Source organism: Uranotaenia lowii, chromosome 2, assembly GCF_029784155.1.
Source record: "Uranotaenia lowii strain MFRU-FL chromosome 2, ASM2978415v1, whole genome shotgun sequence".
NCBI lineage: Eukaryota > Metazoa > Arthropoda > Insecta > Diptera > Culicidae > Uranotaenia > Uranotaenia lowii.
The window spans coordinates 436,403,395-436,419,896 of record NC_073692.1 but is presented as its reverse complement, the minus strand read 5'-3'; the positions used below and the strand labels follow the sequence as shown (position 1 = coordinate 436,419,896).

At 33.0% G+C, this 16,502-nt stretch overlaps 1 protein-coding gene across 2 annotated transcripts in view; it reads left to right on the top strand.

Annotated features, from left to right (window-relative positions):
* Positions 1–1,693: 1,693 nt before the first annotated feature.
* The window catches only part of LOC129748410 (uncharacterized), a 92,976-nt gene continuing 78,167 nt past the window's right edge, over positions 1,694–16,502 (top strand). Inside the window, exons 1-2 of one of the 2 annotated variants that reach the window (XM_055743024.1) lie at positions 1,762–1,825; positions 2,134–2,527. The gene's annotated coding sequence lies outside the window, so the exon portion shown is untranslated. Of the gene's footprint in view, positions 2,528–16,502 lie in introns of both variants that reach the window. The other variant, XM_055743023.1, reaches the window with a different exon arrangement.

Here is a 16,502-nt window from a genome sequence, read left to right as displayed (position 1 = left end):
ATCGTTTCCGTGGAAAATAAAAATTCAAAAAAAAAATATATATATATATATTTTTTTAGGGTTGCCAAAAGGCTTCAATATTCCCTATTAAATCAAGTTTTTGATCAAAACTTGTATCGCATGTCGACAGTCATATCTGTTTCACTTAATATATGTCACTTCTCTTGTATTGACACATGTTCCCTTAGCTTTAGAATGGTTATAGTGTTAAGAAGAATCAAAGCTCCTTTAATATCGTACTCTGATATTTCGTATCATACGTCAATCCTGGTTCTGGAATCCACTGCTACAGCTTCGTGCAGTGTTAATATCGCTTGTATCAAATTTGGCGTCACAGAAGCTCATTGTAGTCGTCTAACCAGAGCGCTAACTGGTCAGTTAAATAAAATAATATAAAATCAAGACTTTGTGTTCTGAATCTCCTGTATGGTTAAGCTATGATTCAGAGGTACTATTGTACCTATATTTACCTTCCACTTAGTGTGTACATGTCCCTCTTTTGCCCGACTTCATTCTTTTAATGTATGTCAGAATTTAACAAAGGAAGTTAAAAAAGTCTTTATTTCCAATATTTTGATTTAAAAAAAGCTTCATTGCTTAAATATCCCTATGTGGACAGGCTAAATGCCAACTTTGCCATTATAAAATCGTTTATTTGCCCTCATTGTAGCATCCTGGTTAGAACATTTTCTGATCATTATAAACTCAAATCTCCTGAATTTTGTAGTTGTGAATCAATAATGTATGATTCTTGTAGCTCATATATGCCTGTTTTTCGATTGCTAGAAAGCTTTTATGTACTCTCGCCTATCCTGATATAAGTGTATCTCATTCTAAGAATTTAAACTAAAATAACAATCTGTCATTTTTCACCCAATATGGTTATAAGCTTCAATGCTTCAAAATTCCTCCGTTGATCGGCTTTATGCCCTAAATATTTATTTATTTTCTAATCCTTTTATGGTTTTCAGGTTTCTCAGGTATATGATGAAATCTGTAAAAAAAAGGCTAGGCACAATTTTCCCGTTTGTTTGGATAACGTGCCGCTATCAAGCCTACCCCTTTTCTGATACCTGATACCTGATTCATCATAGATCTAAAACTTTTAAACTACAAAACGAATTTACTTTGAAATCATAAGATCATAATCATATTAAGCACCGGTATTGGTTCATTTTTGTTGGACCCTCGTCCAATCCAATGACACTATCACCCAATAATTGAATTAATTGCATCGTTGTGTATTCATTAAAACACATGCCAGAAATAATCTGAATTGCTGCTCATTGAGAGTGGAAAGCAAAATGAGATTAATAAAAAAAAGTGCAACCAATTCATTCTTACCAGATGCATTGACATAAAAAAAACCAACATAAACAAACCAACAGCTGAGCGATCGACCACATGGCCCAACATCAGACATAAGCAGGAAAATAACTCCCCTACTCTGGCGTCGCTCTCGATGGAAAAAAGAGAGTTGGTAAGCTTAGAGCAAGCTTAAAACTCCGCGGCGCGTACGATCAACAGGTTTAACGCTTTTTAGCCGCCCGTACCACTCTTAACAGCCGTCGACGCCACTAACCACGACGACGACGCCGCGCCGAGTCCTTTACCTGCGGAGTTTGGTTTTGTTCTTCATGGTGAGCAGCGATCAAACTCCATGCGCCGCGTTTGCTCAGGTGTTAGTTTGGTTTTGGAGTTTGATCGCGTAGCACGTTGAGGTTTCGCGTGGCTGCTTGAGGCATCCAACGATCGGTTTCCGTGAGGCTTGGCGCGATTCAATTGAGCGTGTGGTTTCTCGAGTATCAACTTTGTTTCGGGAAGCGTAAGAAGGGGGAAAAAGCTAACGACTTTGTTCTGTGCTGTTTGTGTTTCGGAGTTGGTCAATGGTCGGCGTTTTGGGATACCGGTGGCCGGCCGGACTGCGTTAGGAAACACCTGTTTGGCGCGTCCCGTTTCGCTACTTGACTTGAGAGAGTGGATTGAAAAAATGGAATAGTTTGGAAAATAGGGGGAGTCTTTATGACCAAGTGCTGCTACTTGTGTGTTTTTTCCCGTGGATTGTGTGAAGAATTTTGAAGCATTTTTGAGTGTGATTTTTTTTCTACATTGTTTTTTTTTTTTTTTGGAAAGGCGTTGGAGTGGATTTTAGACGAAGAATTCCAAGTGGCTCTCAGTTGTACCGGTGGAGATTTTGGATTATTCCGTTTTTAACGCCCCCGTTCTAAACACAGATTCCTGAAGGGAGGGCACGTGCTTTGAGTCTGTCTCAAACAACAGTGTTAGTCTGCCAAACAATCGGCGGTGTTGGTGCTAAAAGGAATATGATCACGGCGCGACGCCTGTATGTTTGTACAAAAATGGAAAGGAAATACTAGACGTTCCAGCCGCGAAGTTTGAAGGCTTAGCTTAGTAAGCTACAATAGCTGCGACGTCTCAAAGATTGAGAAAGGTCGAAAAAAAGGTTTAAGCATAGACAACCAAAGTGCTGCCTATCGTTTGCAGTCTGGAGTATCGGATTTTTGCTGTAAGTTATTGTCAATATCCCTCTATTCCCTCTAAACTAAATAATTCCGGCAAAAATCGTGACATAAAAACAGCGAACAGGATCTACCCTCCACAACTTAAGACGAGTTGTGAAACTCTATAACTTTTTCATGTTGATGAATAGATTTTGCAGTGGTCGTTGAAAAAAACAGTAGAGCAAAATCAAGGAATATAATCGAACCGCAACGCCGGCCGTAAGATTTTTGATGCGATTACAAATTACAAACAACAATCGAACGATAAAAATGAAAATATTATGTGTATAGCACCAAACCGAATAGCGACAGTAGGACTAGCGACGCTTTTTTATTAGCGAGATTTGTGTCATTCACAGGTTTGTTTTTCTTTCTTCAGTCCAGTAGCCGATTTCGATGTAGTACTCGAACATTGTTTATGTTATTTACTGTACATTTTCCTTAGGGCATCATTTACATGCTCCAGGTCTCCTAGGACACTTGCGGTGCGTCGTTATTATTTTCAACGTCGCGACGTATGCGACGTGTCGCTAGTAGGCACAGCTGCTATGATTATTAGCGCTCATATTTTGGTTTTTACTGCATGCATAATAAAAGTTGACAAATTCAAACATGCACTTAAAGTTTGGACAACCACAAAAAAGATATGAAAAAAATGGCAAAAATGACAAAAATGACAAAAATGACAATAATGACAATATGTAATGACAAAAATGACAAAAATGACAAAAATGACAAAAATGACAAAAATGACAAAAATGACAAGAATGACAAAAATGACAAAAATGACAAAAATGACAAAAATGACAAAAATGACAAAAATGACAAAAATGACAAAAATGACAAAAATGACAAAAATGACAAAAATGACAAAAATGACAAAAATGACAAAAATGACAAAAATGACAAAAATGACAAAAATGACAAAAATGACAAAAATGACAAAAATGACAAAAATGACAAAAATGACAAAAATGACAAAAATGACAAAAATGACAAAAATGACAAAAATGACAAAAATGACAAAAATGACAAAAATGACAAAAATGACAAAAATGACAAAAATGACAAAAATGACAAAAATGACAAAAATGACAAAAATGACAAAAATGACAAAAATGACAAAAATGACAAAAATGACAAAAATGACAAAAATGACAAAAATGACAAAAATGACAAAAATGACAAAAATGACAAAAATGACAAAAATGACAAAAATGACAAAAATGACAAAAATGACAAAAATGACAAAAATGACAAAAATGACAAAAATGACAAAAATGACAAAAATGACAAAAATGACAAAAATGACAAAAATGACAAAAATGACAAAAATGACAAAAATGACAAAAATGACAAAAATGACAAAAATGACAAAAATGACAAAAATGACAAAAATGACAAAAATGACAAAAATGACAAAAATGACAAAAATGACAAAAATGACAAAAATGACAAAAATGACAAAAATGACAAAAATGACAAAAATGACAAAAATGACAAAAATGACAAAAATGACAAAAATGACAAAAATGACAAAAATGACAAAAATGACAAAAATGACAAAAATGACAAAAATGACAAAAATGACAAAAATGACAAAAATGACAAAAATGACAAAAATGACAAAAATGACAAAAATGACAAAAATGACAAAAATGACAAAAATGACAAAAATGACAAAAATGACAAAAATGACAAAAATGACAAAAATGACAAAAATGACAAAAATGACAAAAATGACAAAAATGACAAAAATGACAAAAATGACAAAAATGACAAAAATGACAAAAATGACAAAAATGACAAAAATGACAAAAATGACAAAAATGACAAAAATGACAAAAATGACAAAAATGACAAAAATGACAAAAATGACAAAAATGACAAAAATGACAAAAATGACAAAAATGACAAAAATGACAAAAATGACAAAAATGACAAAAATGACAAAAATGACAAAAATGACAAAAATGACAAAAATGACAAAAATGACAAAAATGACAAAAATGACAAAAATGACAAAAATGACAAAAATGACAAAAATGACAAAAATGACAAAAATGACAAAAATGACAAAAATGACAAAAATGACAAAAATGAAAAAAATGTCAAAAATGACAAAAATGACAAAAATGACAAAAATGACAAAAATGACAAAAATGACAAAAATGACAAAAATGACAAAAATGACAAAAATGACAAAAATGACAAAAATGACAAAAATGACAAAAATGACAAAAATGACAAAAATGTCAAAAATGACAAAAATGACAAAAATGACAAAAATGACAAAAATGACAAAAATGACAAAAATGACAAAAATGACAAAAATGACAAAAATGACAAAAATGACAAAAATGACAAAAATGACAAAAATGACAAGAATGACAAAAATGACAAAAATGACAAAAATGACAAAAATGACAAAAATGACAAAAATGACAAAAATGACAAAAATGACAAAAATGACAAAAATGACAAAAATGACAAAAATGACAAAAATGACAAAAATGACAAAAATGACAAAAATGACAAAAATGACAAAAATGACAAAAATGACAAAAATGACAAAAATGACAAAAATGACAAAAATGACAAAAATGACAAAAATGACAAAAATGACAAAAATGACAAAAATTACAAAAATGACAAAAATAACAAAAATGACAAAAATGACAAAAATGACAAAAATGACAAAAATGACAAAAATGACAAAAATGACAAAAATGACAAAAATGACAAAAATGACAAAAATGACAAAAATGACAAAAATGACAAAAATGACAAAAATGACAAAAATGACAGACACAAAACACCAATAAAAGCAATACATTTTAAACGCTGGAAAAAAAATTACACAATATCGCAGAATATTTCGACAAAGTCAATATTGGTTTAAATTTCACAATTTCTATTGATGATTAGAATTTTATAAATTCATAAAGTTACTTCTAAATATGCATACATTCTATGAAATTTCATTGAATTACACAAAATTTAAAAGAATACAAAAATGACATAAGTTCCTGAAAATTTCACATAATTTTTCTTACTTTGTTTACGATATGAACGTTTAATCAATTTCTTAGATATTACTAAATAGTTTCGTTCCTTATACTATTTCATGCTTGATTGGTTTATAAAGGGTAACAATTCAACCCCTTTTCTGTTACGAATTGCCATCGTTAATTCAGCGCAAGAAAATAGGCAAAGAACTTCTCAATGATTGAATCCGTCTGAGCCAAGGCGATATTTGTCAAGGGTCATACTCGAAAAGCGATCACCAGCTGTCGCGATTTGCGCAGGAATTCCATGAGCCATGAGATAATAAAAACATACCGCACATAAACGTGGGGGCATCCAAGACATTTGTGAATGGGAGAGCCGAGTCAATTGGGCTGCGCCGCGCGTTTAGTATGTGGCAAATGGTTTTTCCGTTGATGGTTTCTCACCCAGTGGGTTCCAATAATCTGAAGTGTGCGGTTTTGCCACCCTCTCCGATTCTCTTCTTCTGGTAGGACCCTCAAAACAGACACACTATTTCCTTAAACGAACGAGATATATCGTTCACATTGGAGCGGATCCCATTCTCCGTGGTTTCGGATTGTGAAAGAAGAAGACTGGAGCTGGATGAAGGTGGCGCGTCAAGCGGATTAAGGTGTTTATAATGTTTTATTGTTGTTTTATTCAGATTTGGCAGCTCCATTCGACTAACAACGTGCTAGGGTGTGTGAAAAAAAAAAATTACAAAGTTGAAGATATTGGATTTGGAGGCAAAAGAAGAGCCATACAAAAAAGTAAACAGTGACTTTCATATAATTTGGCGTGTCGTACATTTGGCGACCGTGAATGCTCAACACGCACCTATACATGGCGGTGTTTTCGAATTTATGAAATGGATTAGCCCTGCGCTTTTAGTTTATATTATAAAGAAACGTGGGACAGACAGATGCGAAAATCAATCATTCATCGCAGAAGCACATCCGTTTTTCCAAAACAAAGAAGCTAGCATATAAAATGCCACTCACATGCTGAAAGTCGAAAGACTGCAATTATGCTTTGGGAATCTTCCATGTTTTACGTTACGATATTCAAGTCTCACATTTGTTTAGTATTAGACTTGAAATATCGATCCAAGAGGGCTTCAAACGTACTATCTATAGCTACAATACTTTCTAACAAACAAACATCAGTTTTAAATTATGTGTTGTATAAAATTTTTGTTGGATTTTTTGTGGACGCGCAGTCTCTCGAAAAGAAACTGCCCCGTTAGAATGATAATTACACCTCGATGGATGTGAGTTGAATACCTTTTAGGAAGTACAATACACCATGTTGTTATTCAGCAATCATCGTTAAAGGATAAACTTTATAATGGTTCGTTCTGATAAAATCGTTTGCGTTTATTTTTCGCTCCCCCTTTCCCACAATTCCGAAATAATCAATGAAAGGCGTTGACGAAAACGATGGTTGAGGAATTTCAATTGAGTTTGCTTTTTCAGCTTTGTAATTTAATGGGGAATAAGAACTTAAGGAAAAAAAATCAATAATAAGTTATCTTCAAATCCATCATAATAAAATGGAAAATATTTTCGATTATAAATAAACCAAATTTTTTCCTATTTTTTCACTAACCTTTTCTGTACATTTTCGCATCCAACTGCGAACTCCTTCAGTTAACCGCCATGCCAACTCAAAAGGTGCCATATCTAGGCGAATATCGTTTAGTCACATTTTTACAGCTCCTTTATTCAAATTTTGATGGTGCGAAAAAACATTCAGAGATTTGTGCTTTGGAGTAGCACCCGTTCTGTTATTTTTTTGTTTTCCAAAGTTTTCGAAACTCATGCGCTTCTTCGCGGCGCATTTAACGCGCTTTTTTTTTCTTCCCAAGTAGGCGACGCCTAGCTGGATCTCGGCTGGCTTAGTTGATGTTGTTATTGTTTTGTGCGTTTGAGTGTTATTTTTATTCATTACTTTAAAACACGGCTCTTGCTGCTGCAGCAGTTGATGGAAGCTGATGGATTGAATTTATGCTGATGTCTCTCGGTATGAAGATTACTGTTTTGGCTTCAAAGGTGTTATTTTCAATGGCGTTTTCGTCTTATTATTCTTTCTCACTTTGCTGTTCGTTCAATTGTTTTATTGGACGAGCCAAAGTTATTTTTGGCGATTGTTTGGCATCGTTTAAAATCGTAAGCCACACACAATGGATGATAAACTAAGATATACGTTTTAACCTTTTTCGGGTGTCTTTCGAATTGTTTAAGCTTGTGAGCTAAAATTCACTTTAAATTTTTTTTAAGGTATGCTAGAAAAATAAGAAGTTAAAATTTACTAAAAAAATACATTTAAGAAGTTTTTCATTCAGTTTTTTATTCGTAAATCGAATGAAAGATCCAGGAGTTAATGCGGAGTCGTAAAATAAAGAAAATCGACACAATTTTTCGATTATTTTAGTCATAGTTTTATTGTTCTCAGCTCTGTGCGCCCACAATAAGATCAATTCATTGTATTCAAGGTATATGAATAACTCTGAAGATTTCTTTTTTTTTCTTAGTTGGGGGCCTTAGAGCCTTCTCTGTTACATACAATTGTATTTGAGATAAGCATAATGCTGGTACATAAAGATTCTGAGAGAAATGACTAGCAAATACCCTACAGAATTGTTTCTTCAATCAAACCGTATACACTACGTCCTCAATATAGCAATATTGCTTAGAAGCAATCAATGCATAATGACAAATAGAATTGTCGAAATAAGCATACAGTACTTGCTCGTTAATCGGACACGCTCGGTAATCAGACGTTTTGGGAACAGACTAAAATTCCAGTTTTTCTCAATAATAAAACCTTTTATTGAAAGAAAAAATCAATAATTCAAGTTTTTTTTCTAAAATATTTAACTAATCGGACGCTTTCCTGTTCATAAATCGATGGATTTTTGTTCTCGGCTATGTAATTTATCAGGCAATTCTGTTGTTTTCATAAATACGTTATTAAATATTTTTATTATTTTTTCTGGAGGGATTTTAGGCGTCGTTATGGCTTATTCCTCCCGAATATTTGAAGTTCCTAAAACTCTTTCGATTCAGTTTTGCTCACAACTTTTTACTCATCCTTCAATAATATATCAAAAGTTGTAACAGTTTCTGTCAAGATAACCTCAGTTGTCGGATGCACCTTTAGGACCTAAAAGCGTCCAATTATCGAGCGAGTACTGTATTAGAAATTTCTTTATAATTTCCATCTGTACACTAATGCTTATTGACACATTCCACGCGCTTGTATCGCTCACAAGTGATTTTTATCCGTTCTTGAATCAATAAATATCAAAATCGTCAATAGTTTTTATGTTTCAAGTTTCAAACCACAAAAAAACCAATGGAAAAAAGAAAAAAAAAATGTTGTATATGGTTTTGAATATCAATGATTTTTTTGATGGAATAAGTGAAATTTGGACAACTTTTACAAAATAATCAATTACAAATACTTCTTCATTGTGTATAAGATGAGAATTTGTTTATAAAATTCTTCAATGGAATTGTTTTATAAAGCGATCAAAAAAGTCTCAAATGAGCGAATTCACTTCACAAAAAATGTTAACTTTTTAATTCTACGAGAAAATTTTGAATTTCCTATTAAAGAATATAGATATTCTTTAAAAAATGACGAGAAGATTCTGAAACACTAAATTATATAAAAATCGGTAGAGATCCAGCTGATTTACAACAGAGCCAGTGAGTGAATTCACGTCACAAAATTTGATTATTGTAAACAATTAAAAAAAGGATATAAGCTCTGAAAGCTGTCTTAATCTCTCGATGGTCGGATGTTTACAAATAGGACAGAATTTGGTTCATTTGTTCAAATATTCAAGATGATGGATAGTTTTAGAGAAACATGAGGATCAAAGAAAAGAAAAAAACTTAAGCCTTAAATGTCATTAATCTCTCGAAAAAAATACAACGGCTCACTGACAGGAGTTGAACCCGCAATTTCCGAGCAATTTTTTTTATCAGGTACGAAATGTACCAAGACAGAACCATAAGATTTGATCTTTTCAAATAATTAATGATTGAAAAAATTACAGGAAAAAAAAATTATTTGTGAATATTCAAATATAGATTTGAAAGACGGTAGAGGAGATAAGGGCATAATGGCCACCTTAAGGAAAATGCTTGTCTATTATATAAAATTCTCTTGTAACGGTGTTTGTAGTATTACTCCTCCGAAATGATCCAAACGATTCGAATGAAATTATTTTTAGAATATTCTGTAGCTATGCGAATCGGTTTATATCGAATAAAAATAACAAAAAGTCACATCAATTATTCGTTTTAATTATTTTTGTAAAAATTTGAATCAAATAAAAGTCATGACATCCATTTTCTCGAGATTTTTTTTTACTTTGGGCGGTTTGTTTTTCGTCTCCAAGGTCGAGGCGTCGCGAGCCAACGTCGTGAGAGGATAGTAACCATGGCATAGCATACTGATCAGTGAGAATATTTTGGCGCGTATTTCTCAACCAAGCATATTTTCAATACAAGGGGCTTGATATGAAGCCTTGATGTGATTTTTTTTCTTCTTGATTCCTAGCTCATTTCTACAGCACATGGTTATGAATGACGCCTAGATGTGACTCAGATTGACATTTTGTCGATCAAATAAAACAAATAAATTTTGTTTTGCCAAAATCTGAAATTGAAAAGTTTGGCATTCATTTTTAGAAATTTTGCTTTTCTTTGAGGGGTTTGTTTTTCGTCTCCATGGGCGAGGCGTCGCACACAGGGGTAAATGAACCTAATAAGCGATCAAAATTATTTGCGGACAAACGGTAAACGATAGACATTTGATGTCTTCGCAACATTTTTATATTTTTTGATGATCTATCAAATTCTTGAAAGAAAAAAGTGATTTTTTCACCTGGAAGGGAGATAAAAAAATTATTTCTTGAAATAATTAGTTTAACGTCTTGATGTCTTCACAAAAGTTGTAGATCTTATTATTTTAAGCAACTTTGTTGAAGACATCATAAAGATCGCATGAAATTCAAAAAAGTTTCGAGCATTTAAAAAATAACGAGAATTTTAACAAGTAGTTTTGAGTTATTATTTAATATCTTTTTAAGTATACGATTTACAAACTTGGTATATTTGAGAAAGTTGTTCAAATTGTTAAAACACACAATTTTGTAGAACATTTCAAATACATATTTCAACTAAGAAAGGAGATATACTGCAAAATATCCTAAATAATGCCTTTTTTCAGTAAGTTATAGCCTTAAGAGTTCGGACGAGTTCGGATAATTTTTTGAGTGGATTTTGTTGGTCAAGTTATTGGCTTTCCATTGATATATAAATTAAACATTAGTTTTGAATAGATTTTCTGCAAACTAGCAATCAATAATGAGCTTTTTCCTTTAGAAACACTTAAAATTCGAAGAAAAAAAACCTCAATTTATCATGTTTTTAGAGGAAAAAGCTCATTTTTGATTGCTTGTTTGAACAAAATCTATTCAAAACTAATGTTTAATTTATATATCAATGGAAAGCCAATAACTTGACCAACAAAACCCACTTAAAAAAATATCCGAACTCGTCCGAACTCTTAAGGTTATAACTTACTGAAAAAATGCATTATTTTGGATATTTTGCAGTATATCTCCTTTCTTAGTTGAAATATGTATTTTAAATGTTCTACAAAATTGTATGTTTTAACAATTTGAACAACTTTCTCAAATATACCAAGTTTGTAAATCGTGTACTTAAAAAGATATTAAATAAAAACTCAAAATTACTTGTTAAAATTCTCGTTATTTTTTAAATGCTCGTAACTTTTTTGAATTTCATGCGATCTTTATGATGTCTTCAACAAAGTTGCTTAAAATAATAAGATCTACAACTTTTGTGAAGACATCAAGACACTAAACTAATTATTTCAAGAAATAATTTTTTTATCTCCCTTCCAGATGAAAAAATCACTTTTTTCTTTCAAGAATTTGATAGATCATCAAAAAATATAAAAATGTTGCGAAGACATCAAATGTCTATCGTTTACCGTTTGTCCGCAAATAATTTTGATCGCTTATTAGGTTCATTTACCCCTGTGTGCGTCGCTAGCAAACGTCGTTAGAAGATAATAGTAACCAAAGCATACTGTTCTTTGATCGCTGGAAAAATTTAAAAATTAGGCGCCTGTTTCTCAACCAAATACCTATATTTCTAATGCACGTGGGAGCGATATGCAACCTAGATGTGTTTTTTTCTTTGCTTATTTGTATACAGCACATGGTAATAAATTACGCCTAGATGTAACACGGATTGATATTTTATCGATCGAATCAAAACCATATAAACGATTTAAATTATTAAAACTATTTAATATAAATTCCTGTAATTTCTTAGGTGGAATAAGTGAAAACGCGCCATTTAGCAATGAAACATCTACAATTCAAGAAAAATGGATAGAAAGGATAACCCGAGTGTTGAACCTCTTCGTAAATCAAGGTCTTTTAGTTGAACAGCATTCAGTGAAATTGAAGTACCAAGCATTAATTTATTCCGTAGTGCTCTGTTCGCCCAAGCCAACAAATTTAAGTATAAACGTGTTTTAAAATTGATTAATATGAAAATCAAAAAAATTATGATGGTGAAAATTGAGAAACAATGCGTACATCATATTGCAGTGCGTACATAATATATCAAGATGATCATAAGAGCTTATTTCGTGGTGCTCAAAAATTATAATATTTTCGTCACTTGAGAACCTAGCTGGTTTTTTTAATATCTCTGTAAAGATGATAAGTAGATTCCTTTTTTGTGAAAAATTAATACTACACGAAGCACGAAACAAATCCTCATGAAAATTTATTCAAGAAAATACGTACTTTTGTAGAAAAGAAGAGTGCTTATTATGCCCCGGGTGCTCGTTATGCCCTTATCTCTTCTAGTAGTTTTAACGTATATTCCTCAATACGTTGTTATATAAGTTAAGAAAAAGTTAGAAAACGATACTGAAAATTTTAGATCGAACAAGTCGGAATAACAAAATACCACTTGTAAAAGTGATCACAATATTAAAAGGCTGCTTGAAATTTCGTGGCGTAGATTCGGTGCATAACCCGGTTGTGTTTAAACTGAGTGAACTCAAGCCACAAATTTAAAGAGCCAAAACTTTGTTTGTTATTGTTGTTCAGAATGCTACGTATATCAAATTGTTGGTAATGATCTCGTTTTAAAGTTGTTCTAGGACATCAATATTATATTTCCTCATTGAGTTCAGAAAATAAAGGTGATATGTAGCGAAGTCAAAAATGATCAATTCTAGCGTGAATTCACTTCACAAAAGTAATCGATCACAGCACAAACACATTGAATATTTTAGTGACCAATACCAGCTATTTAATACCAAATTTTTTTATATAATATTGCTAGGTAGGCCCGGATTCGCGCTGGAAAAAATCTGGCAACTTTACCTTAGAGTGAAAACAGTTCAGAAAAGTCTCGGTCACAGTGGATTGTGTCTATTGCGTCATTTCTGATCAAAGTTTTCCAATGGATTGACAAATATTGAATTGTTGCGGGGAGGTCGCAGCAAGCCGTGTTCGAGAACGGACGCGTTTTTTCGACATCGCGACTTTCTGGTTTGTTTTTTTTTCTTCGCGAAAATACAACTTATTTTATTTGTTTGAACATTTTTTTTTTGTAAATTTGTATTCAATATTCATTGAGAAGAGATAAAGAAAAGATTTTTAGTAATGACGATTTGATAAACAAAATTTCTGCAAGAGGAAATAATCATACAAATCCCTGTGAGCTGCAAAAAGATTGGATTACCGGTTTGAAGAAGCGTCATTCTTTAAAGGTTTCGGGTTGGATAAATCCTTTTTTGTGATTTTTAAGATTCCTGATTTTCATATTAAATATCATAAAAATTTCGATTTATCCGATTTCCTTTGGTGATTTTTGAGAATCAAACAACCGAAACTTTAAGCTCTTTGAAGCACCCCTAAATCAAGTCCTATTAAGCTGAAATTTTGCACAGGTCAGTTTTTGGGGACCAATCTACAAAATGTATATGATCGGTTGACGAAATCGACACAACCCCTTTGGCTGTCACCCTCATGTACATATGTACATTTTTTTAAATTGACTGGCAATTGAATTAAGATCCTACAACTCTTCCCATGACATACATACATTTGTACACTTTAATTGGTCACCTTTTTAGATTAATCGGCTCAGCTTCAATAGAATCTATCTTCCCATTTTGGGTTTCGTTTGCAAAATGGTCCACTCATTGGCACACTATCAACCGAAGTGTCCTTCCAGGTTTGGCAAAACGAAGACTTCAACGAAAAAACTACAAAATCTCGGCCATTATTCATCCCTGTCTGCACCACACAATTAAAACTCAATTACAATCCATCATGACCGGAATATGACGGCGGCATCGACGAAGCGAAGAGGAGCCGACCGACTTGCCGAGGCTTATGTTTCGATATCGGTATGTCGGTTCAGGTTCAGGTTCAGACACCAAGGTGAGAAGAGAGTTGGAGCGAGATAAAAAAAAACAGTCAACTTGACCACCCTCCTTCAGACCATCATCCCCAATCTGGAACATTCATTACCACCCGTGATGGATAATGGCTTAACGCTTAACTCTCACGTCATATGTGTGAGCGGGATTAGAGTTAATAATGAGTGTGATTTATGAAACGGGGCGACACAAACAGGCCCAGGCACAGACCCAGGACCACAGAGACACCGAGCGATGACAACTTTTTAATCTACGGCGGCGCATGGGGAGTCTAGGTGCTGTTGATAGTGAGTCTGTGAAGTCGAAAGGGGGGTACTGAAACCAGTTCATTTTGTTACAACTGGCTAGTGGACACGGGAGAAGGAAAAAAAAGGCAGACCGGCTAGATCAGAACCAACCGACATTACTTTTGCACATATGTCTAGGTCTAGGCAGGTGATTGCTGGAACAAAACTAAGAAAGAAGCAGACTAGCTAGACGATGCGATGCTTAGGCAAGCGCACACAGCATTTGAAAAGTGGAACCTTCTGATATGATTGATACCGTGTATTATTAGCAAATTTACTTTTGAGGACGACTTGTCAACACAAAATGACAATAAGCGTTCATTAGGCTTGAGTGTTGATCACAGAGCTTAACGTGATTACCTCTCAGAGAGGTGTTTCTGTAGCACTCAAAGGGTCGTTTAATATAGTTTAGAGATGTTATTTACGGTTTTCAAGGTATCGTTTGTTGTCCTCTAAACAGTTTTAGTTACAACTACAAGTGGTTTTATTTGTGTTTTATGTTCTAAACACTCATAAAAGTTGCTGGTTTTAAAATGGTTGACAATTTCACATGTAAAGGTTTATGGTTCTTGCTCGTTTCCTTGGCTTATGCCTCTCTTTCATAGCCGTAGGAACCAAGTGAATTTTGGAGGTTTAAAATTTAATGTACTGTACTTGTTGTATCAAGTCTTAGGCAATTTAAGAGTACAAATCTTGGACGAAATAAAGATTACAACTTCATAATTTAAAAAACTACCTAACCCAGTTAATTTGGTTCTACTACAAATTTAAGGAAATGTTTTCAACGTTGGGTTTGCCGGTCTCATATTTGTCTGCATATTATTAATATGAAATCCCTTCCATTTTCGATGAAAAGATCTTTTAACAAACATTTGAAATCACGGTAATTTCATGGATAATGCACAGTGGTCCTGAACGGGAAATCAGCGAGACAAAATTAATAACGCAGAAACTATAAAATTCAGACAAAAAGTGTCTTGAGCAAAGATGCTCATCAAAAAATGCGCTTCGATAATACAGAATCGGATATTGTGACGTGTTATTTTTTCCATGATTTTTACACACAAAATATTTTTATTGAAAAGATAGAATAAACTGTCTTGAACAAAATTGCAGCCAATAACTATTAAAGCAACTTTATTAAAGACATCAAATTCCTATGACGATAAGAAAGCGCGCTATGACTTTTTCAATGTTGAAATATTAGAGTGTGTCAAAAGAAAAAAAAAAACAGTTTTCAGCTCTAACATGTTATTTAGATATTTTTTACAAAACTTTTAAAAGATAGTTAGATTATAACAAGATTTATAAACATTATGCGCCTAGCTTTGGCAGCCTTCTAAATTGTGATGTCAGTTAAAATTTCATCGCGTGGGAAGAAAATTTGGCATTTTTCCTTATACACAGCACTTCGAATCGACATATGCAAACTTTGATCTAATTTCAAATGACTTCAAAAAAATCTTACGTTGATTTGAACCAAAATGGAAACTTTTTAGTCCAAAACCGTATTGAAAATAGAAAAAAAAAGAATTGCAATTTGACACACCATGTAGAATAATATTTATGAATTTATATGAATGGACCGCTTTGGCAAATAATTTAAATATTATGATGAAATGTGGACGCTGAACTAAAAATCACTTGAATTATTTGTTATGTGTTAATTTTTAAATGTTTTTTGGCTGGGAGTTCTATGCTTATATTTTATGTTAGTATCTATGTACTTTTTCATGTAGCCTTAATGTAAAGTATTTTTTGAGTGTAGCTTTACTCATTCTTGCACACATTCAATTAAAAATCGACACGAATGCCATAAGGATGGTAAAGTGTTACTAATAAAACTAAAAAAATAAATAAATTAAAAAAATTGAATTGACTTGACAGTTAGAAGCTCGAACAAAATGAGTCAATTTCCCGCATAGATCATCCTTAAGCATATATCAAATTATCTACCTTTATACTTTTCCAGGCTTGGTGTTTCAATTTTCCCGGAACCGTTAATTGACTTCGGAATTCGTATGAGTAGGATGATTCATACAGAGTATATACATATCTACCTATATACTTATGTTCATGCTCTGTATGAATCATCCTACTCATACGAATTCCGAATTCAATTAACGGTTCCGGAAAAATTGAAACACCG